Genomic DNA, 24,340 nt, shown 5'->3' with positions numbered 1-24,340 from the left:
CTATATTGAAAACTTATTTAGACAACTAGGAACAATAATAATAGATAAAGTCCGTTTATTGTGGCACTTCCGCCACGCTTCCGGCATCCTCATAGCGCTAGTGCGCATGCACGGCTTTCAGACGTGCTGGATCTGCGGTGACCTTCTTTGTCCAGTACGCATGTGCCGCCTTGTTGCAGGGCTCGATGTATGATCTTTACAGCTCTTGCGGATGTGTCTGTTATAACGAATGCCGGCGGCCATTTTGTGGAGGATTTTTTTTCTCTGTGTATATAGCATATTGCGGACATCTTCTTGAAGCTTATCATGCCGGAGGGATTCCAATATGAAAATATCCAAAAGAACACAGTAACTAAATCGATTCCAGGCTATATTATTTAGTGATTGAATCTATTACAGACCATAATAATTTATATGGTGACTTTTGTTTAGAGAATTGAGGTGGTACTATGATAAACAGAGTGGATAGTGATTTAAGTATTTCTATGCCGGTTAGCAAGCTATAGAGATAGTGAAATATGGTGATATTGTATCGTGTAATAAATTGGTATTGTTATATAATAATATTAATAATTTAGTAAGGTGTAGTGTCACTATCAGTTTAGTCTTACAGTGGGTGGATATGTTGCCAGAAAGAGGCAAGAGAGTGCTAAAGTGCTACTAATTGCATGAACCATGTGGTTTCGCTCGTACGATCTCCCTGTTAGGTGCTACAGCACCAGGTTTTCCCAAGAGGTCTCCCATCTTGGTACTGACCTGGCCCAACACTGCATAGCTTCCAAGATTGGACGAGATTGGGCGTAACAAGTGTGGTATGACTGTAGACAAATGCAAACAAACATCTGGAGGTTTAAGTACTTTATTAGGTTCTTAACAATATACTATATAAGTTAATAGTGAAGCGTGAGTAACAGGTGGATCAGAAATATAAGATAAAGGATAAAAGATAAAACCAGGATGACCTTATAAAAATGGCGCTATTTCATAGTTGTCATTAAAACCCAAGGGATGTAAAGTGTTCAATTCAAATATCCAATACATTTCCCGTTGGGATAGTTTTTTTGCCAAGTCGCCACCTCTTGGTCCAAGTTTAACCCATTCGATGGCTTTGAAGGTCAGTCCCTCGGGGTTAGCGTTGTGATGGTTCTCGAAATGTTTATATAGAGCGTGGCTGTCGATTTTATTCTTTATATTTCTGCTGTGCTCCTGGATTCTTAGTTTAAGGAGTCTTTTGGTCTTGCCAACATATTTGAGATGACAGGGGCATTCCAAAAGATAGATGACGGATGAGGTGTTACAGTTCATAAAGTCTTTGATACGGTATTCTTTAGTGTCATTGTGGTTAGTGAATAATTTTCGGGTGGGGTGGACAAATCTGCAAATATTACATTTTCCACATTTATATGAACCAGTGCATTTCAGACCAGAGTGCAGTTGGGTGTTTTTCGTTGTGAGTAGGCTTGGTGCTAAAATATCTTTCAAGTTTTTCGATTTCTTGAAGATTACTTCAGGATGTGGTGGAAGTATTTCTTTGAGGATCGGGTCCATGAGTAACAGGTTCCAGTGTTTTTTCAGGCTCTGTTTTATTGTATGCTCATGTTGGTTAAAGGTGGTGATGAAGGCTACATGTTCTTTGTCCTCCTTTTTTGTTTTGTATTCAAGCAAGTGTTCTCTTTCAATGTTCCTCACTTTTGTTCTTGCGTTCTGAAGAATTGTAGTGGGGTATTCTTTTTCTTCAAATCTTTTTGTGTACATCTCAAGCTGGGTTTCACAATCCTCGTAACTGCTGCAATTTCTTTTAATGCGATTGAATTGCGAGTACGGTATGTTTTCTTTCCACTTTCGTAAATGATTACTCTTGAAGTGTAAGTACTCTTATATATATATATATATATAAAAGAGAAATGGTTAGAAGGGCGCCTACTAGTGTAGTATATTAGTGTAATGTGGCTCCCACCACCACTATAGTTCTTCAGGAGTGTGTCTACTATAGGCTTCCTATCCCCTATATATAGTAATGACAATTAATGCTAATCAGGCATGGTTTCCCGCTTTTCGCGGATCACACGACGAACACGTGACTCCGGAAGAGACGCAGTAGCAATACTGACGGATGTGAGCCGCACCGGAAGTTCTGTGTGGTTCACGGACTCCCGGATAGAGGAAATATCTCTGTGATGCTGTACAGAGGTGCAGCGAGAGCCCCGCATTTGTCACGGGACTCCAGAAGTTTTAGTATGACTGCTGGATGGAATATTTGAAGTGGAATCACTGTTGGCCAGATCTTTGTAAATAAAACCGGAAGCCCCGTGCGTGTCACGGGGAACCGGAAGTAAATTTGGATGCCTTCCAAATGCCGTTTCCCGGAAGTGGTGACCACGAAAAGCGGGAAACCATGCCTGATTAGCATTAATTGTCATTACTATATATAGGGGATAGGAAGCCTATAGTAGACACACTCCTGAAGAAGTCCAGTTTGAGGAAACAAGGACGAAACGCGTTGAGGGACTCTCCTATGCCATATGGGGATACTTACCTGACTGAGCGGATGTGGAGCCAGTATCAGATAAGCACTGATTTTTTTAAACATTGTATGCATTTTTATTGTCATTGATGCGGTGATAATAAAATTTTCTTAGCAATATTACACTATTCTGCTTTCTTCTATCCTTGTCGTTGTATATATTGGTGTCAATACACGTGAGGAGAAGGAATATATGCTAAAACCTGGCTTTTGGAATATATGCTGTAACAAGCTGAAATAACAGTGGTGGGATACCACTGCATACGGTACTACTATATTTGTGGGGTGCCGTCCCGTCCTATATTGGTGGTGGGAGCCACATTACACTAATATACTACACTAGTAGGCGCCCTTCTCACCCTTTCTCTTTTAGACTACTTAAAAAGGTTTCTTGGAACAGAAATCATCAGGAGAGGAGCTGCTGCCCTGAAGAAGAGGGCCTGTGTTAATAAAGAACACAAAAACGGTGTTTATGTGGACAATAGTGTGAGACTACTAATATTAGGGCCTTCAGCGCTAGTACCACCCCCTGTATTTGGATATATATATATATATATATATATATATATATATAATGTACAATATCTCCAGAATTTGCGCTATGCTGTGTCGGTCGCTTGATAACACTTGATCCCCTACTAGAGAGATCGAAAAGCCAATATCCAAACCAGAAGTGTTATATAGCGCCCTGTATATTTAGTCAGGATATTTCCTGTCTTTCCTTTATAATATCAGATAGACCATAAACAATTTTAAAGTAGACAACATTTATTTAAAACATTTAAAACAGAAACCTCATAATATCATATGGCAGGTTTTTCTAGTACAGGTGTATTCTTTGGTTTATGGATCACAATAGTAGTCAATGGTTACCCTTTGGGTAACCATTGACTACTATTGTGATCCATAAACCAAAGAATACACCTGTACTAGAAAAACCTGCCATATGATATTATGAGGTTTCTGTTTTAAATGTTTTAAATAAATGTTTTCTACTTTAAAATTGTTTATGGTCTATCTGATATTATAAAGGAAAGACAGGAAATATCCTGACTAAATATACAGGGCGCTATATAACACTTCTGGTTTGGATATATATATATATATATATATATATGACACAGCACGTTGTGACTCATAGTCATATTACACAGCCCGTAGTGACCCATATTTACATTACACAGCGTCAGCGGCGTAACTATAGCACCGAAGCCCCCGCCACCGCGCGGGGGGGGGGGCGCTGTGCATGTGGGGGCGCCGGGGGCTGCGGTGCTATAGTTAAACCCCCCCTCAATCCCCCGCAGACTTACCTATCGCGCTGGTCCCGGCGGCTCCGTTCTTCTGCTGAGGACCACCACAAAATGGCCGCCCCCATATAGCACATAGTTCTCTGAAACTGTCTGCTGTATGGGGGCGGCCATTTTCTGGTGGTCCTCAGCAGAAGAACGGAGCCGCCGGGACCAGCGCGATAGGTAAGGCTGTGGGGGATTGAGGGGGGGTTTGCATGGGCGGCGGGGTAGGGGTGCTCGGCGGGGCGGCGCCCAAATCGTAGCTACGCCACTGCACAGCGTGTAGTGACCCATATTCACATTAAACAGCACATAGGGACCCATATTCACATTACACAGCACGTAGTGACTCATAATCACATTACACAGTGCGTATTGACCCATATTCACATTACACAGCGTGTAGTGACCCATATTCACATTACACAGCGCATAGTGACAGATATTCACATTACACAGGGCGTAATGACCCATAATCACATTACACAGCACGTAGTGACCCATAATCACATTACACAGCAATGCTGGGCATTCCCATTGGCGTGACCCCATAATAATCAATTCACCGAACCCGCTCGCACCAAGTGGATGCACATGCGCATAAAAGATTGTACTACTGTATTTGCCTCTACTACCTCTGATGGGAGGCTACCACCTCTAATGGGAGGCTCTGATGGAAGGGACCCTTTCTGTGAAGTAATTCTTCCTCAGATTTCCCCTGAATCTTCCTCCCTCCAGCTTCAGTGCATGTCCTCGTGTTCTGCTGCTCATCTTCCTGTGAAGAATGTCTCCCACCTGTAGCTTGTTAAAACCCTTGATATATTTGAAAGTTTCCCTTTTCTGCTCTAAAGTATACATATTAAGATCTTTTATTCTTTCCTGGTACGTTTTGTGATGTAGGCCATGCACCATTTTAGCTGCCCTTCTTTGTACAGTCTCTAATGTATTTATATCCTTCTGTCCTTCTGGAAATTTGGCCTCCAGAACTGAACACAATACTCAAGGTGAGGTTGTACCAATGATCTATACAGTGGCATTATTACTTCTTTCTTTCTAATGCTGATACCTCTCCCTGCCTGACACCTCCCTGCCATCATCCGTTGCTGCTGGCATCCCTGTTACCAATATCATGCTGGGTACACATCATCTCAATGCTTAAAATTGGGGTGTGCACCAAACACACACACACACACAGGACTGATAGGACATGTGTGTGCGTGTGATACACCTAAGTATTGCCATGTCATGGAAAAAAAAAAGTTTGCTTTGTTTGAAAGTTGCAATCTTTTATTCTAGTTGAAGTTTCAGAGAAAACTAGCTTAGCATAAACCCGATGAGCTTCTGTTTATTTTTCTTACCAACCAAGAAACTATGCAAATATATGAGAACACATTGTGCAAACACTAATTGTTTAATGTACAGTACAAGGTAAAGCTACTGAAGCATGTAAATATTTTGTAAATATTGTCATTTTGTACGGAAAACTATCTTGAATAAAAAGATGACTCAAGACTTTCCAAGGCCTCTCTTTGTTGTTTAATTAAAAGTTACGAATTAAGTTGATCTGCAATTGAAAAAAAAAAAATACGAGTAAATTGTTGGTCTTTCTGTGAGAAGACATTAGTGCACAATGGTGTCTTCATTATAAGAACTTCGTACTGTGATTTTACAAAATACAGAGATTGTGTGTAATCAAAGCGTATAACCTACTGTGAGTGCTCTGGAAATGAATGCTGTAAACTTTAAAGGACCATTAAGCCTAAACTACAAGTAATCTTATAGAAAAGAGCTTCTTATAACATGTGTGTGTGTGTTTGCTCGTGTCATACTTGCCTACTTTTGAAAACTAGTTTCAGGGAGTTATAGCTTGTCATAGAATTTTGCACAGCGCCCCATTGAGGGGGCGTGTCATGCTCCACCCAAAGGGTGTGTCTAATTCCATATATGGAGAGGTTGTTAAAAGTGATAATGAACATGGCACCTAGAAGCATGGGTGTGTACTGCTACATCTGAGAGGAATCTTCTATAGTGACATATCCAAATGTAGATGAGCCTCAAAGCAGTTAGTAAGAGCTACTATACTTGCTAAAGAAAAGTCACCGATACGTTTTAGGGATGGTTCATCACGTGGGTCCAAGAAATGCATGTAGCCATAGGGATTACTGTGTTTTATCACCAATGCTGAGAAATGGTGCTGATGAGTAAATATATCTATCTCTCGTTCCTTTTTGCTCCAAAATGTAACAGCTGCATAATGTGAGCTAGGTGAAATGAGGGAAATAGCTAAACTAATCAGGGAGAGAGGGAGATTGCTGTTATTTCAGGGAGTCTCCTGCAGAATACAGGAAGTTAGGCAACTATGGCTTGTGTGTGTGTGTGTGTGTGTGTGTTTTCCATACTTTGACAATGGGGCATTTGGAATTCTGTTTTTGTTGTGAGATTAGTTTAACCCCTTCCTGACAGAGCCAGTTTTTGCGTTCCTGACAGAGCCATTTTTTTCAAATCTGACATGTTTCACTTAAGTGGGGATAACTTTTTTTTGCTTTTACTTATCCCAGTGATTTTGAGATTGTTTTCTCGTGACACATTGTACTTCAAGTTAGTGGTAAATTTGGGTCGATACAGTCTGTGTTTTTTTGTGAAAAATACCAAAATGTCGTGAAAAAATGGAAAATTTAGCAATTTGCAAAATGTCACATTTTCTGCTTGTGAGACAAATAAACATACCACTCAAAATAGTTAATAACTAACAAAGACCATATGTCTACTTTATGTTGCAATCATTATTTCAACCTCCTTTTCATTATTTTGGACACTAGGAGGCTTCAAATATGAATAGCAAATTCTCAAATTTTCAAGAAAATTTCAAACACTGATTTTTTTAGGGACCAGTTCAGTTATGATGTGACTTTGAGTGACTTGTATGTGAGACACCCCCATAAATGATGCCATTTCAAAAACTGCACCCCTCACAGTATTCAAAACAGCATTTTGGAAGTTTGTTAACCCTTTAGGTGTTTCACAGGAATTAAAAGAAAGTGTAGGTGAAATTTCAAAATTTCAATTTTTTTGCAGATTTGCAATTTTAATACATTTTTCTAAGGAACACAGTAGATTTTACTAGAGAAATGTGACTAAAAATTGATTCCCCCAATTCTTTGGTTTTCATAAATATCCTATATGTGGCCCTAGTGTGCACGGTGACCAAACCACAGGCTTCATAATAGAAGGAGCACCTACTTGATTTTGGAGCCTCCTTTTTATGAGATTATTTTTTAGGCACAATGTAGGTTTCTAGGCACCATAAGATGCTAAAAGTTAGGTACCCCCCCACAAGTGACCCCATTTTGCAAACTACACCCTTCAGGGAATTCATCTAGGGGTATAGTGTACATTTCAAACCCCCAGGGGTTTCACCAATTGTGGTACAACTGGGCAGTGAAAATGAAAAAAAATAATTTTTCATTTTCACAGCTCAGTTGTATCAAAATTGGTGAAACCCCGGGGGGTTTGAAATGTACACTATACCCCTTGATGAATTCCCTGAAGGGTGTAGTTTGCAAAATGGGGTCACTTGTGGGGGGGTTCCACTGTATAGGTGTTTCGGGGGTCATTCAACCAGAATCTGTGCTGCAAAATCCAAAAATCACTCCTTCCCTTCTGAGTCCTGCCATGCACCCAACTGGTATTTTTTGGTCACACATGAGGCATTGCCGTACTCGGGAGAAATTGGGGCACAGATTTTGGGGTGCTTTGTCTCCTTCATTCCTTGTGAAAATGAAAAATTTTGAGCCAGATCTGCATTTTTGTGTAAAAAAATGTAATTTTTTACAGAAAAATGCAGTTCTGGCTCAAAATTTTTTATTTTCACAAGGAATGAAGGAGACAAAGCACCCCAAAATCTGTGCCCCAATTTCTCCCGAGTACGGCAATGCCTCACGTGTGACCAAAAAATACCAGTTGGGTGCATGGCAGGACTCAGAAGGGAAGGAGTGATTTTTGGTGGTGGAATGAATGGTGGGTGCTATGTCGCATTAGCAAGACCCCCGAAGCACCAATACAGTTGAACCCCCCCACAAGTGACCCCATTTCAGTCACCAGCTTTGGGAGGGGGGCTGGCGCTGCGGCTGGCGGGGGGGTGGGAGGGGTGCTGGCGCTGCGGCAGCCGGGTGGGTGGGAGGGAGGGGGGCTGCCGGGTGGGAGGGGGGGGGGGCTGGCGATCGGTGGTAATCGGTGCGGTATATACACACACACACACACAAACACACACATATATATATATATATATGTGTGTATATATATATATATATATACATATATATACACACACATATATATATATGTGTGTGTATATATATATATATATATATATATATATATATAAATATATTTTTTCAGTGCATATATTAAATTTATAACTTTTTCTGCAGCTTGATGCTGCTGCTGCTGCTGCGGGGGGGAGGGGGGAGGAGGGCAGCGCTGCGTGCGCTCCAGACGCTCCGGGGGAGCTGCTGCTGCTGCCGGGTGAGTGCCCGGCGGGTTCGAGGGGGGGCTGCACATCGGTGGTGATCGGTGCTGTACTTGACAGCACCGATCACCACCGATCCCTGTGTTACCGAGCGGCTTAGCCGCCGGTTACACAGGAAACGCTGTGAATGGCTGTTCAGATTTGAACAGCCAATCACAGCGATCGCCGACCGGGGGAGGCATCCCTGCCCCCCCCCCGGGCGGCGAGGGGGGATGTCTGCTGTCGGGGACAGCAGACATCACCTAACTGTCACTGCGTCTCTAGACGCAGTGACAGTTAGAAGTCATGACATACATGTACGTCAAATGTCGGGAAGTACTTCCCGACCATGACGTACATGTACGTCAAATGTCGGGAAGGGGTTAAGCCACTATTCTCTGTTGTCAGGTATAATTCTGGAAATAGTTGTGGTTTATGAGTATATCACATTTTATTCAAATATTTTAACCATTTGAGTGCCAAGTGAATAGTTAAAATATTTGTGAAAATTGCTGAGCAAAACTTTTTATTAAACCCTTTGGCCCCTTTCACATGCTCCGGCTCCTGCAGGGCGGCGAAACCTCGCACAGCCAAGAAGCTGTGCCGCACACAGAAGTTTAGAATGGTGGGGATGGCCACAGCCCGGCAGCCGTCACTTAAAGTGGCGACAACCGGATGCAACCGGGCGGCAGGTCCCGTGGCCGTCCCATGTGAATGGACACAATCATGTCCATTATTAACTTCTGTATACGGCACGGCTTTTAGCCGTGCAGGGTTTCGCTGCCCGGCAGGAGCCGGAGTGTATGAAAGGGGCCTTTGAGTGCCACTGTTGCTGTGAGAGAGCCTCAAAATATCCACTAAAAATGCCAGCGCCGGTCACAGTTCTTTTTTTTGGGGTACATTATTTGACTAAACTTCAATTAACTGACTTGGCTGTATTTGTTTTTATACTACAAGAACAGTCGCTGCGAGCGGCGCTGGCATTTTTAACAGATATTTTGAGGGTCTTTCACAGCAATGTTGGCACTCAAAGGGTTAATAAAAAAAGTTTGCTTTGCCAATTTTCACACCTATTTTGACAAATTCCCTTGGCACCCAAAGGGTTAACATTGCCTAATACTTAGCCTGTCCTAACCCTAGAACAAATATTTCACCACAGTCCTAAGACTATAGTTCAAATCCTAACCATACTACTGGTATTTAACTGTTGTGATACCCGGTCAATTTGTGAACTACACATGCAAATGCATTTGAAAGCAGGATTACATTAAAAGTCTGAACACACGGTGCGATTCAAGCATGAATCGCCGGGGATATCCCCCTGCAAACAGGGCGACTGTTGCCAGGAGCACGCTACTGCTGGTCGCAGGAGCATGCGGCTTCCCGGCGAACAGCTGTGTCCCTCTGCAGCTTCCCCTGGCAGTATCTGCTTTTCATCAGCGACCATCTCTGGTCGCTGAAAAAAAGGAGACACTAAGCAATTTTTTTTTTTAATCTGGAATATTTTATGTTTTTGGGGCTAATTTTCTTGGCTTGCTTTTAGCTTAAATAAAAAAAAAATTTATGAATTTACTATTTGGATTTATGCCCCCCAAATTATTTTTTTATTTGGGTAATCATGGATACATAACGGAGAGAATCTCTTTTTCTAGGAACCATATACATGAAGAACTTGAAAGATACCATTAAATAAACACAACTACCTTGATCCTTGTGAGTGTGATATGCAATTCCCGTACAGTCCAAAAAGAGTTAAAGTTACATTGATATAGTTGCCTCTAGCACATTTTATGTGAGTTGGGGTACGGAAAACCTACAATTTGTCCTAGTGGTGGATAGACACAAATGAGGAATGAAAAAAACCTTAATGTATGGGTATTCACTTATTTTTATGTGAGTGGGGGCACACACCACTTTCATAAACTACTTCACATCTATAGATAAGAAATTTCACGACAATTCGACACATTTATATCTCTATACCTTTATTTTACACGGTTAAATCCCTTATGGAGGAACATCCTCTAGAGTTAGAGGCATTCACCATAAACAAAAAGAATCCTTTATGTGCATATCAAATGCTCTACCTACCATGAGTATGGTATGCCATTCCTGATTTCAATGTCAAGTATTAAAGACACCCTTATAGATTTAACAAATGAATTTCATGTGAGTCGGTGTATGACTCTCTTATCCATATCCCTTGGTACCAGGCCCGGCGACAGGGGGGGTCAAAGGGGACAACTGACCCGGGCCCCAGCGATCAGAGGGGCCACAAAATCAGCCCCGCTTAGCTGCCGGGTCACTCATCCCTCCCTGCACCCAGCCACCTGGCAATCAATTGCTGCAGGCGGCCAGCACTTGATTCCCCTTCCCCCTTCTAGCCCCCCAAACAAGAATTTTTGCGGCCACCGCTGGGACTCGGGAGAAGGGGTGGGCTGTTACTGTGCTGTCTGGGGATGGATGCTGGTTGGCACATGCAGCTTCCGGCACTGCTTACAAACTCACACTGACATGAGCCTGCTGCGGTAGGCTCCAGGATGCTTGCAGACACTGGCATGAGCCGGTGCTGCTGCGGAAGGCATTTTACAACCTTCTGCAGCAGCACCGGCTCAAGTCAGAGTCTGCAAGCGGCATCCGGGAGCCTTCCGCAGCAGGCTCATGTCAGTGTGAGTGTGTAAGCGGTTCCGGCGGGAGCTGCATGTGCCGACCGGCGTCCATCCCCAGGCAGCACAGTAAGAGCCCACCCCTCTCCCGAGTCCCAGCTGCTGCCGTGAAAATTCTTGTTTTGGGTCTGGAAGGGGGAAGGGGAAACAAGTGCTTGCCGCCGCAGCAATTGACTGCATGTGCCGCTGTGAACAAAAATTTTACCTGTCTAGCAAAACGTTATCCCCCAGATCAACAGCATGTAATCCTCGCAGGCATTGAGCAGGTGATCCCCACTGGGCATGAACTCCCCCATGGGAACAAGTATGCACTCCCCCATGGCAAGGAGCATGTAACCTCCTGGTAAGGAGCATGTAACCCCCTGGCAAGAAGCATGTAAACCCCTGGCAAGGAGCATGTAAACCCCTGGCAAGGAGCAAGATGTAACCCACTGGCACCAAACATGTAACCCACTGGCACTGAACATGTAACCCCCTGGCACCCAGCAAGAAACCCCTGGCAATGATCATGTAACCCCTGGCAATGAGCATGCAACCCCTGGCAAAGACCATGTAGGTAAGTGGCACTTATGTGGCATAATATGTAATGGGCATTACGACATGTGGTATAATATAAAATGGGCATTATAGCGTGTGGCCTAATGTGTAATGGGGATTATGGTGTGTGGCATAATGTGTAATGGGCATTACGGCGTGCGGTATCATATGTAATTGGCATTATTGCGTGTGGTATAATATGTAATGGGCATTATGGCGTGTGGCGTAATGTGTAATGGGCATTATGGCGTGTGACAAAATGTGTAATGGGCATTACGGAGTGTGGCATAATGTGTAATGTGCATTACGGAGTGTGGCATAATGTGTAATGGGCATTATGGAGTGTGGCCTAATGTGTAATGGGCATTACGGTGTGTGGCATAATATGTAATGGGCATTACGATGTGTGGTATAATTTGTAATGGGCATTACGATGTGTGGTATAATTTGTAATGGGCATTTTGGCATGTGGCCTAATGTGTAATGGGCATTATGGTGTGTGGCCTAATATGTAATGGGCATTACGGTGTGTAGCATAATATCTAATGGGCATTACGGTGTGTAGCATAATGTTTAGTAGCTATCAGTTCAGAACTGATACGGTCTGCACTGGGGCAGCCATTAAATGGGACTTCTTGCCATCAATACGCCCACCATCCATCCCTGCTCCACACAACTACTAGTGATTGAGGGGGTAGGAGGGCCCCCAGAAATATCAGTGTATTGGACCCCAAGATTTCTGTTGCCGGCCCTGCTTGGTACGACACACTTCTTAGGAACACAGAAGCTAATGAAACCTTTATATATTTGTAACCACATTACCTACTGTGAGTTGGGTAAACCTTTCTCACCTATACCATCTGAAAGAGCACCGTATTGCTGGACTTTAAAAACATTGCCTGTTATACTGTACTACACATTGCTATTTTCAATTAATGCTTTGTATGGCCGATGAAAATCACTACAATTATTGGAAGAAAATAATGTACAAAAACCACAGAACACCAATATCAAGCCACATAAGGAACATACTGTATACAATATTTCACTGTTTTTTAGCACCCGTTTCAGTGGTGTGACTCATATATAGAGCTTTACAGCAGCTTTTTGTGCAACTTTCTGGGAAAACAGAACGTTTTGCTATATTTGTATGTCTTCCAACCGGTAGTCAGTAAACTTCTTACTTTGTACTCAACAAACTTGTCTATATAAATATATCGCTGGTCCATCGGCAAGCATGTGCAAGGAATACGTCCTCATTCCGATAGCTGATATATCTAAAGATATATTGGTGCATCTTACTGTGAGTATGGAACAATCTCCCAAGCGCCTGTAGACTTACTGCAAAAGCAACTAAGTGATTGATAGCACAACTGGGTGGGCGAATGTAAATGCCCGTCTGGTTGTGACATCAGTCACGAATGATCGGGCAGCGTGTATGCAGAACACATTGCCCGATCCTTCTATAGATATCTTTAGATGTATACCCAGCCATAGGCTCTCCTATGTGCAATATGCTTCCCGCAGTGAGTACAGATCTACTTGCCCAATAGCAAAGGATGCCTAGAAATTGCTTTCAAATGTAATGAGGCGCGTCATCACATGTTTGCCACAAATAAATTACTGGTTTCATAAAGGAAACAGCAACAAAAGGTGAAAAAGCAACTAAATTGTATCTGAGTGATATGAAAGCAATTACATTTAGCTGATTGAATACATCATCTTAAACAGGTCACTCCGCTACAAGCCAAATTTACGGAATAAAAATCCAATATTAGCTTAACCTTCATATTTTATTATATTCTCATAACAATGACAATATATAATACCAAGCAGTGAGAAATTTCCAAAAACTAAGGAACAGCTGGTCAATCTCAGTGTTGTTATCAAATTCAGGCAGCTGTTAAAAAAATCCCCAAGGCCTCGAAGTACTTTTCTCGGTAATGTGTGTTCTTATAAGAGAACCCATCAAACGAACCACACAGGCTAATGCACACATAGAAATGACATATTGTCACTTCCACCAGTTGCTACGCACATTAAAAATCCGTATTAAACTTCAATTATTACAACACTATAACATAATCCAATATCACAAGACATAATTTGAGCCATTTCTGCTATAATTATTACACATGACTTTTAGGCCAATGTGTGTATTTATTACAGCAATTTCACACAACGGGAATTTGAGTATTTGTCTTTCAGCTCAGATTTAAAAAGGTCATATTATGTGTTCGTATTGAGGAAAGTACACCCTGTCCTGCAGTTCTTCTACAAAAGCCCAAGAATTGGCCACATTATGTTGTTTATGCATTTTCTCATACTGTATCAGGGTATTGGATACATTTTTATTTCATATTATGGTTTATAAATGCCTTTTATTTGTCTTCATATTAATGGGGTTTCTTTTATGTAGATAAAGCTTAAGGTGTGTACACATGCTGTGATTTGGTGGCCACCAATATCGTTCGATATATGCAGCCGCCGGGACACGGTGGGGTGCCAGCATCTGCTGGCAGGGAGGGATGGCGCACATGGGGGTCCATGCTGCATTGAGCAGCATGGCCCTCGTTCCGAGATAGTAAAAAAATTGACTGTGCTGTACAGTCTATTTCAACATTCGAATCCGATGGCGTGGGGCCATGCATCGGGATCAAAGCACGGAACAAAACACAAAGCACGGAGCAATTTTCACTATGTGCTATGCAATTTTGATTATATAATCAAAATTGATAGAGGAAATTAATGCATGTTTGTACGTAATTATTGTTGCAATTTTCTCAGCTATGGAACTGCCAATGTTTGCAAGTGAAGGCAGAGACACCCACCAAAGACAATGCAAACTCAAACGCAGTTACATACACATTCACAGGCTATTCGCAAAAATGGAGAACGTGGAGGCTAAGGATTGCCTTATGGCTATGCAGGCTGGCCTCAGTAGTAGCGAAGCTTGGCCCATGTTTCTCCACATACATGGTCGCATCTGATGGTAGACACCTGCCCAAAAATAGCCATAACACACGTTTGTGTTCCCAATCACTCCCCCTAAACTCCCTTTTAACACCTCCAAATTGTCACTTCCTGTCAATTACTTTTCCTTGAACTCTTCATTGCAGACAACAATGCTGCGGCACCTTGATGCATGTGCATTTTCATCACGGCGCATGCTTAGTCTGCCAATAATTGCTCTGTTACATGGTAATCATCACTGCGTACAAACATGAATTAGCCCATAATCCTTTGAGTAGCTCTATCTTGGTACACACTGAGTGATATAGGGGTTTATTCTAGTTCATTCTTTCTGACAAAATCCTTCTTAGATGGACAAAACCATGTGTACTGCAGGGGGGCAGATGTAACATGTGCAGATAGAATTAGATTTGGGTGAGTTATTTTGTTTCTGTGCAGGGAAAATACTGGCTGCTTTATTTTACACTGCAATATAGATCTCACTTTGAAGGAAAACCCCACCCAAATCTAATTCTCTCTGCACAAGTTACATCTGCCCCACCCGCAGTGCACATGGTTTTGTCCATCTAAGAAGGATTTTGTCAGAAAGAATGAACTAGAATAACCCCCATAGTGACCAAAAAAACATTTCAATGCCCATCAAGTTGGACACAACACATCAGTTGGATGATGGGTAAGTACTTACCCATCATCAGATAGGATAGTGGATCCGCCGATCCTTCCGCCAGGTGTGTACCCAGCTTCTGTAAGAAAAAAAGTGTTAAATAGAATGTAATAGTGTGCCACCACACAGCCACACAAGTCCGGGGGCACCGCACCCCAAACCTGTGTTAAACCAAATCTGGGTCCTTTATTTATAGTATAGAGCCCAATCAAACACTTTTTTCTTATTAATAATTTCATCACTTACACTATTCCTTTAATATTGTAATAACATTAATCACTTTTGTATCACTTTTTGTACATAGCTCTGGTTTCCTATTAACACTTTAGTGTTTTTACTGGTGTGCTACTCTGGGCTTTCTGGCTTTGCCGATTTATTGCTAGATACATCAATAGGGACCTCCAATACTCAAACAAGCATTGATGCAATGATTGGGGGCTTACCTATGTATTTGCAAATATGTGTAACCAAGATCTCTTATCCAACTACCATGTGGTTTTTAAATCTGATTACTGATATCATTCAGTGTGCTGGTGAAATCAATTTATTTCCCCTCAATATTGTAAATAGCAAAACTTGGAGGCAGAGAGCATAACACAAAGTAGGAAGTGACAGAAACAGGCAGAGATTGGAAGCAGACATCTTATCATCATTGAAGATCCTTGACAAAGTAATGCACTGAGGTCTCTATGCACCCATTCACAGGAACCAATTAATTTAAGAAAAATTAAAACATGCCCCTAAAGCCATGCACACATGGGGAGAAAGAGGAGAGAGAGAGGAGAGAGGGGAGAGAGAGGAGAGAGAGGGAGATCCTATTAATAATGAAGGGTGCAAGGTACCCGATATCTCAGACTTCGCTGCCTGGTTTCGGACCAAATTTGCAGAAAATTGCTTGCTACCCTATGCAGCACTTTTTTTGCAAATTACTGCTGCCACAATGATTAGCACCTGCAAATTCATTGTGGCTAATATGGCCCTAATAGGAATCCAAACCATAGCAAACATCCGGCAAGATTGATGTAAACTTTTAATGTGTTTTTGAATTGAGTATCACTAAATAATACTTGATATATTAGCATATAATATGAGTAATATCTTGTCAAATTGCAAAGATATAATTATATAAGACAAGTATTCACATCCTAATTGCATTTACGGAGCAATGAGTTTACTTTTGATTATGTTTCTGAAAATGTATTCTGTCAAAACAATACCTAATAAAAAGCGTTCCTCTTCTTCTAAAATGACTGTAATTATATATATATATTCTATTGCATCTGAACATATACGCAAAGTCTTTTTGAAACACTGGCATATAGTGCAGACAGATGAAATAATGGGGCCTCTATGCAAAGTTCCTCCCCTCTTCTGCTTCAAAAGGAGCAACAACTTGAGAGACATTCTGGCAAGCTCAGATATTGGACCCATCAAGAATCAAAACTGGCTTAAAGCCAAGGATGGTGTGACCAAATGTCATAACTGTGTCAACTGCCAATATCTTAACACAGGAACCACATTTACTAATCCGGTAGATGGTGTCACATATACCATACGACATCATCTTAACTGTGACAGTCGTTATGTTATCTACATAATCCTGTGTTCTTGCAATATACTGTACGTCGGTAAGACGATACGACTCCTGAAGGAACGAATTGCGGGACATCGTTCATCGATAAAAAAAGCATATGCCACCATAGATTGCAATACTCCACCTGTGGCCAAACATTTTGCCACTGTCAAGCACACTATGCGAGACTTTCATTTTATGCCCATAGATCACGTCCCTCCTCTGAGACGGGGAGGAGATCGTAATAGACTGTTACTTCAGCGCGAGTGCCAGTGGATTAACCGCCTTAAAAGTACCACCCCACTAGGTCTCAACGAATATCAGTCTTTACATTGCTTTATTTAAATTGCTATTTTTTATGCCATTATAGGGTAATCGTGGTGTCCCATCATGTATTTATATATATTTATCTTAATACCTATGCCTGTACTTTATTGCATTCCCTCTCCTGTAATTTCCCCTATACCCTACATTTTCATTCTATTCTTCTTTCCATATGTCTTATCTCCTGGTCATTGCGCTCTTTTCTGGATATTCACGTTTTGTCCTTTCCACTTTTTGTTCACTTTGTATGTCTTTTTTATTGACCCTTATTTCAGACTGCTCTGCTTATCATGCGCATAACTTTTTTACACATGATATCATATAATTATATTTTTTACATTTTTCGTTTTTTTCATACAGCTATTCCTATTGGTCAGCTCGCCTCCCTGTCCCGCCCATACCACGCTGTCACGTCTGGATCGCGTTAGGGTTGTCCAGGCAACCAGCCTGTACATCTATCCCCGTGCGTGAACAGTGGTAACCAGCGGGTGCACACAGCGCTACTTGTGCTGCGGCAGTAACCGGAAGTTTTCTGACGTTGCCGTGACAACGTAGATGGTGACGCACTTCCGCCCCACTGTTACAGACGCCGGCTTAGGACTGGGTGTTGCTGTGACTACGCCGGACAACAGACGCGCTTCTATGACATCATCGGCGGGAAAACGGCGGTGACAGGTGAGTATGATTCATGTGATTATGTGTTTGTGCATGTATAAATGGGGCAGCCTGGGGGTCAGTGGTCTATGCCCAGGAAGAAGGTGCATCTTTCATGCACCGAAACAGCTGTCGGTATGACTACACTGGAGGATGCTGTGATGGTTCATTATTGACTTTGAAATGCTGCTAAGTATACCATCCCATCCTTGCACAATTTTTATGTCTGTCTTTTTTTGCACTTGAATATGCCATTACAATTCTTTTGATACTTTTTCAAAAATCGGATGTTGCTGGCTTTCTAATACTGCATATATATATATATATATATATATACAGTATATATATATATATATATATATATATATAGACGGTGATGCGGTGGCACTCGGTCAATAACCACACAAAGAAACGGCCTGATTTGCCAACGTTTCAATGATCTCTCATTTTCGTCAGGGCAGCAATACAAAATAAAACACTCACCAAATATGTAGTGCTCGCCATCACCAGAACCTCCTCCAGGCGGAAATCGGCCGGCGCCGTGGTCGCGCCCGGAAGCTGTCACCCAGTGCACCCATCACCACCATCTTGAGTACTGGAAACTGCATATTTACATAACGTTAAGTACTGGCAAAAAATGGCATAATTTTACATAACTGAGAACAGTAAAAATACATAATCTTAAACAGTACAGACTATCAGTTAGAGAAAACACTGGAGTCCCATAGTTTCATTGAGTCCGTTTGGACTCAAGGTATCTAACAGAAAAATCCATTTGGATTCCTTTTGGAACAACAGCTTAGATCTGTTGCCTCCCCTTCTAAGAGGGGGAACGTGGTCAATTATAATATGTTTAAATGCGGTGGGAGAATGTCCCTGTTCCGCATAATGTCTGGCAACCGGCTGCGTGCTGGTGCCAGACAGAACAGCAGCACGTATGGCCTGCCTGTGCTGGGCCATCCTGATTTTAAATTGACAGTCCGTCTTACCTATGTAGTATTTCCCGCATGGACATATGAGGGCATATACCACATAGGCAGACGAACAGGTGAGTCTGTGGTAGATTTTAAAGGTTTTAGGTGGAAATGGATGTTTGACAGTGCTACCTGTCAACATATATCCACAGGTTGTACACCCCGTACATTTCACACAGCCCAGTATATATATATATATATATATTTTGCGATTGCAAGTGGCTCAAGTGATCAACCCGTGGCTCGCCATTGGGTTACCATGAAACACACTTTAGCCATGTTAAAATATACCATCATTGACCACGAACCAGCAACCTTGCGGGGAGGTGACAGATCATTGCGCCTGCTCCGTAGGGAAGCCCGTTGGATACATTCCCTTGGCACTCTGGTACCTCGCGGGCTCAATGAGTCTGCAGGGCTACATTGTTTCTTGTGATATTAGCTGAGCCGATCTACATATATTGTCGACACATATACTGTTGACACCTGTTCTTTAAATGTTCTTTAAATGTTTTTTCCAGGGTTGCGTCTTGGATCCTAGCTGATGTGTAGCTTATTTCCTTATTTTCGCATTATGCATAGTGCAACTGTTGCACTGCAGTAATCTACATTTATATTATATTCTTACACTTTCTTCCGTGGAGTTGTTTCTATGTTTATATGTCCATATGTTTTTAATTCACAACATTTTTTATGTAATGTATTTTTTTGCACTTTTTATAGCTGGTTACCATGACCACCGACTCCTGTTGATTGCGTCATGATTAGATGCGTCAATTTGGAGTTGTTGGCGGGTAACCACACGTGATGGTGTGATGTCTTTATAAGGTGTGTGTTTAAGCTTGTTCACTTATCCTGATGACGATGTTTGTATAACATTGAAAACATTTGATCAAGAAATTACCTGCGTTTTTCTTAATTTCTGACTCCGAGTGCCGCTTCCTTTCTATTCCATATTTGGGACCGCCGAGTCCTTACCTGAGGGCACCGGGGCACGGTAAAGTTACCGGAAAGGTGTGCTGTCCTACTACTACCCTTATATATATATATATATATATATATATATATATATATATAAAATTACTCCTCTAGCCGGCACACTCCCTTATAATGCAATGCTTAAGTCCGGAGCTCAGTCATCCACAATCATGCGGTAATACAACTTAGCATTCCGACGGCTACCACGGACTATTGTAAATAAAGGAGCTTATGTATTATCTGGGCTCCCATGTTAAATGCACCCCATTTTTTCATACCCCTACTATCCAACTACGCATGGAGTTGATTTTATATAGTGTGGCGAGCGCAGCGAGTCACCGTGCCCAAAGCATGGCGAGCGGACGCGATCTCATAAGAAAAACGGGAGCCCAGATATTACATAAGTACCTAAATAAATTGCACACCAACTCAGGGTAAGTTTCAGCAGTTTATTTACAATAGTCCGTGGTAGCCGTCGGAATGCTAAGTTATATATATATATATATATATATATATATATATATATATATATATAGGGGTTTGTACGGCCCAGCACTCTCCGCTGCTGTTCATCTGCCATGGTGCCCTTCATCACCACGCACCTTGACAAAGGGGGTTCACCCCCGAAACGTTGGTCAGTTTTTTGCATTGAATACAGCACGTTTTACAAGTCCCCAGAGTGCCAGCCTTTATATATATATATATATATATATATATATATATATGTATATATGTATAAACAAAGCCTAAATAGGAAAAGATACTAAAAAATCAGATCCTTAATCCTTTGAGTGCCAACAGCCCTGTGAGAGATGTGCAAAATATCCACTAAAAATGTCAGCGTCACTCACATTTGTTACATAAATTCAAATTTAAAATGTTGTGTAAAAAAAAATATTTCCTATAAAAGGATAAAATTACAGGTCATTATGATGAATAAAAATGTTCGCTTGACAATTTCACACCTATTTTAACAAATTCCCTTGGCACTCAAATATACTGCATTGTAGTGCCCGTATAATGCCACAGATTCTCAAACTCAGTCCTCAGGACCCCACACAGTGTATGTTTTGCAGATCTCCTCGCAGAATAACAAGATAAATAATTAGATCCACCTGTGGATCTTTTAAAATTTGTCAATGAGTAATGACTGGACCGGTACGCCTGCCAGGTGACCTGGAAAACATGAATTTTGTGGGGTCCTAAGGACCACGTTTGAGAACTCCTGCAATATACTCTTATTTACATTAGGTCAGGGAGCAGTGCCACGACTAGAAGTCTGGGTGCCCTTGGCAAAAGGAACGACTTGGCAATTTACTCCCAAAACTAGAAAATGTACTCATATTGTCATTTGGAGAAATTGATTAAATCAAATGGATTTAACCTACCATATATACTCGAGTATAAGCCTACTTTTTGAGAACAGTTTTTATGTAGAAAAAGCCCCCCTCAGCTTATACTCGAGTGAGGGTCCCACTTGAGTCAATAAGTTTTCCCATTTTTTTGTTGTAAAATTAGGTGCCTCGTCTTATATTCGGGTCGACTTATACTTGAGTATATACGGTATTTGTATAAACATCCATTTTTGTCTTTTTGGGATCAAATGGTCATTGTCAACTTCCAGCGGGTCACAAAAATAGGTTTCTTTTTACACTATAACATCTCTAGAGGCCTTGAGTTGTGCATCAATACAGTCAATGAATAAAAAGAGAAAGTAAATAATGTAATGTATGGTTTCAAATATTTATAACAAACATTTTATTACTGAAACAACACATAACAAAAAATCTTATCAAAATATTTCACCATAAATAATGTGAATTAGATTGTTGAGTCTAGAAACCAAAAATAAATCCCTCTCAAGAACAAATTGGCAAGTAATAGACAGGAGCGTTGGCACTTTATGGGATAATGTGTTCTTTTCCTTGAGATGTGGTAAAGTTTTGATTTCCTATCTCCAAGTACGAGTCATTGCAATTACCTTGAACTCTAGTTGCATGTAAAAAAGTTAATTTATCCTTGAGACAAGTTTTACTCGCTGAGACAAAAAAAAAGGAAATCTACGATGACATAGTAAATTTAGACAACAAAACAAAGCATTAAAGTGGACAAACCTCTATAAAATACTGTCGGAACTCAATGTCAGAATTTTGATTCAGAGAATATGCCTCCTGTCATTCTAAAGAACCACAAGTGGATGTGTAGTTTTGTGTGTCAGGAAAAGACACATAGCTGAAACTACTTCCAGGTACAGGGGCCAATTCAGGGGAGTAATGTGTAGCCTTAAATCCCACATTGTTCCTTTGCACACATATTTGCCCAAAGTGGTAGATTCGTCATCGCAAGTTTATGGGGCATGAGGACACACATTAAGAACACCATGTGCAAAAATATTTTAAATGCATAAATTAACTATAGGAAAGGAGCAGCAATTGTGCCATGTAATATTTGGTGAGGCCCAGTTGAGATAGAAGCACATATGGTTGCTTTACATTTGTCTCATCCCCAAAGCCCCAACCAATATAACACATGCATGGGCTTTAGCCTTCCAGTGGTCTGCATTATTATCATCTGTCTGCTTACCTTTACTCTCAGAAGAATAAGGTGGCACTCCGGCGGCAGTGAAATTGTTCATAAACGATTGCATTGGTCTACCTCGGGATAGTTGACAAGAGGTCATTTCAGTTAGGGGCAATGCGAAGATTTTATTTTTCATTAAAATAGTTTATAAATGCTGGCAATGGTAGCAGACTACCTCACCCCCGCTTGTGGCATGATCTTTCCAAAGAGTGCCTTATTTTATATATGCAGCCCTATGGTGTTGCGAACAAAAACCCACAAATATGGTGGTACTGTAAGAAAGGTATATAGATGCGCATTTCACCACTGTCTGTGGCTTTTTTGAAAAAGCCACATCCAGTGGCGATACATATCAGGTGTTTGCCCTCAGAACTCCAGGATTGGACAGTCACCAGAAGCTGCTTTATACCCACTTTTATCACTGCTCTTTTGGGGAACCCTTTACAGGACATCTTGTGGCCCTTCATGAGCAGTTGGACACCTCCAGGTGAACTTTACTATCTATAGTCAACTGTCAGAGGTCACTGCTCATTTGGGGAATTCCCTACAGGACCCTTTGTGGCCCGCATCAGGATAGCCAATAATTGGACACCTGCAGTGAACTTCACCACCCACAGTCACCTGTAAGAGGACGATTCCATATTGGCCTTTGAAATCACCCATTCCACCATCCTCCAGTGGCCATTGGGGGCCCTAAACCACCACAGAGGACCTTGGGCTATTTCTAAAAGTTCCTGCATATCTGTTGTTTCACAAATTTCTCCAGCAGCACCAGATTGGGATACCGTACAAATAGAGAGGACTTGCGATTTTGCAAAGTCTACTTTCCTCCGATTGGACTGGTCACTAAAGAGACATAAGATCCCTTGGCTCCACCATCCATCCTGCGAGTGAGGTTTACCTTTTTAACAGTTTATTTCAATGTATTTTGTTATATGTATATTAATGTCAATGAAGTGATATCACTTATTTTACATTAAAAATAAACATTAATTTATTAATTGAGTCCAATTATTCATTGTAGTTTCAGCGCTGCTTCTTTGCATTTTTTTTCCCTTGGTATTTTCTTACTTAACCAGTATTAACCCCTCCCTTGCATGCACCTGAAAGGTATTACTGAACTAATTTGAGCATCTACCACTATCTGTATGTATATTTTCTAATAGGGATTGACTGACCCTATATCCCAGCAGCTGCTTAGGAGAAACAGCTCATACCTCAGACGCCCTACTTATTCTCTAGTAGAATACACTTCCTTTTTTGAGCTACATATACCCCTTTCACAATGCACCTCAAACCAAGGTTATTGCCTGGTTGAGGTGCAGTGTGAAAGCGCCAAACCCTTTTATCCTGGGTCAACCAACCCGACAAGTTGACACAGGAAATAAGAAAGTTTAAACCTGGGTCACCCTGTGTATAACGAAGGACGCAGGAGTAACGTGAAAGCGTTAATCCCGGTTGGACCCAGAATCGAGATCCCTGATCCAACCCAGCATTAGCGATTTCAAAGCAGTATAACTTTCATCCCACTACTTTGTACTTACAATGGGTATCCGTGAATTTTAGAGATGGAGTTAAAATTCCTTTTAATTTTGATTTTAAATAACAAATGAGAAACAATCAGGCCATCTACAGTACAGTACTTCTTCATTGATTTTAGGATTGCAGAGATGGTATGCGTAAGGGGATTTCACAGCAACTTTGCTTCAAGGAAAAGCACCACTAAAAGGTTGCGGCATGTAATGACAACATTTAGAAAGTCTTCACCATAATGTCACATGGTCTGAAAACATTGCTTTTTACATGAATACTTTTATTAATTGGTAAACGCTACCCTTTCAAAACAAAACCTTGTGTCCTGTTTTGAGCATCAAATGTGACAAAAACAGATTACACATGTTCTTTCTACCAGCATTGTTTATATGTAAATTGACAAAATCAGACCAAAGGACACATTCGTAGGGGAATTAGCATGACTTTTGCTTCACCTTCAAGGACAATTCAGGATTAGCAAATATCAAATGCCTAAGGCCTGGGAAAACGGCCATTAAGCACGTTCACATTATTCAATGCTCCAAAAAGAGCAAATGAGGTTTT

At 41.4% G+C, this 24,340-nt stretch overlaps 1 pseudogene; it reads right to left on the bottom strand.

Annotated features, from left to right (window-relative positions):
* Positions 1–707: 707 nt before the first annotated feature.
* On the bottom strand, positions 708–826 carry LOC146025080 (5S ribosomal RNA; annotated as a pseudogene).
* Positions 827–24,340: the final 23,514 nt, after the last annotated feature.

This window comes from Crinia signifera, chromosome 7 (assembly GCF_055691185.1).
Source record: "Crinia signifera chromosome 7, ASM5569118v1, whole genome shotgun sequence".
Classification (NCBI taxonomy): Eukaryota; Metazoa; Chordata; class Amphibia; order Anura; family Myobatrachidae; genus Crinia; species Crinia signifera.
Note: the sequence above shows the minus strand (reverse complement) of the source record. Positions and strands in the feature narration are given on the sequence as shown.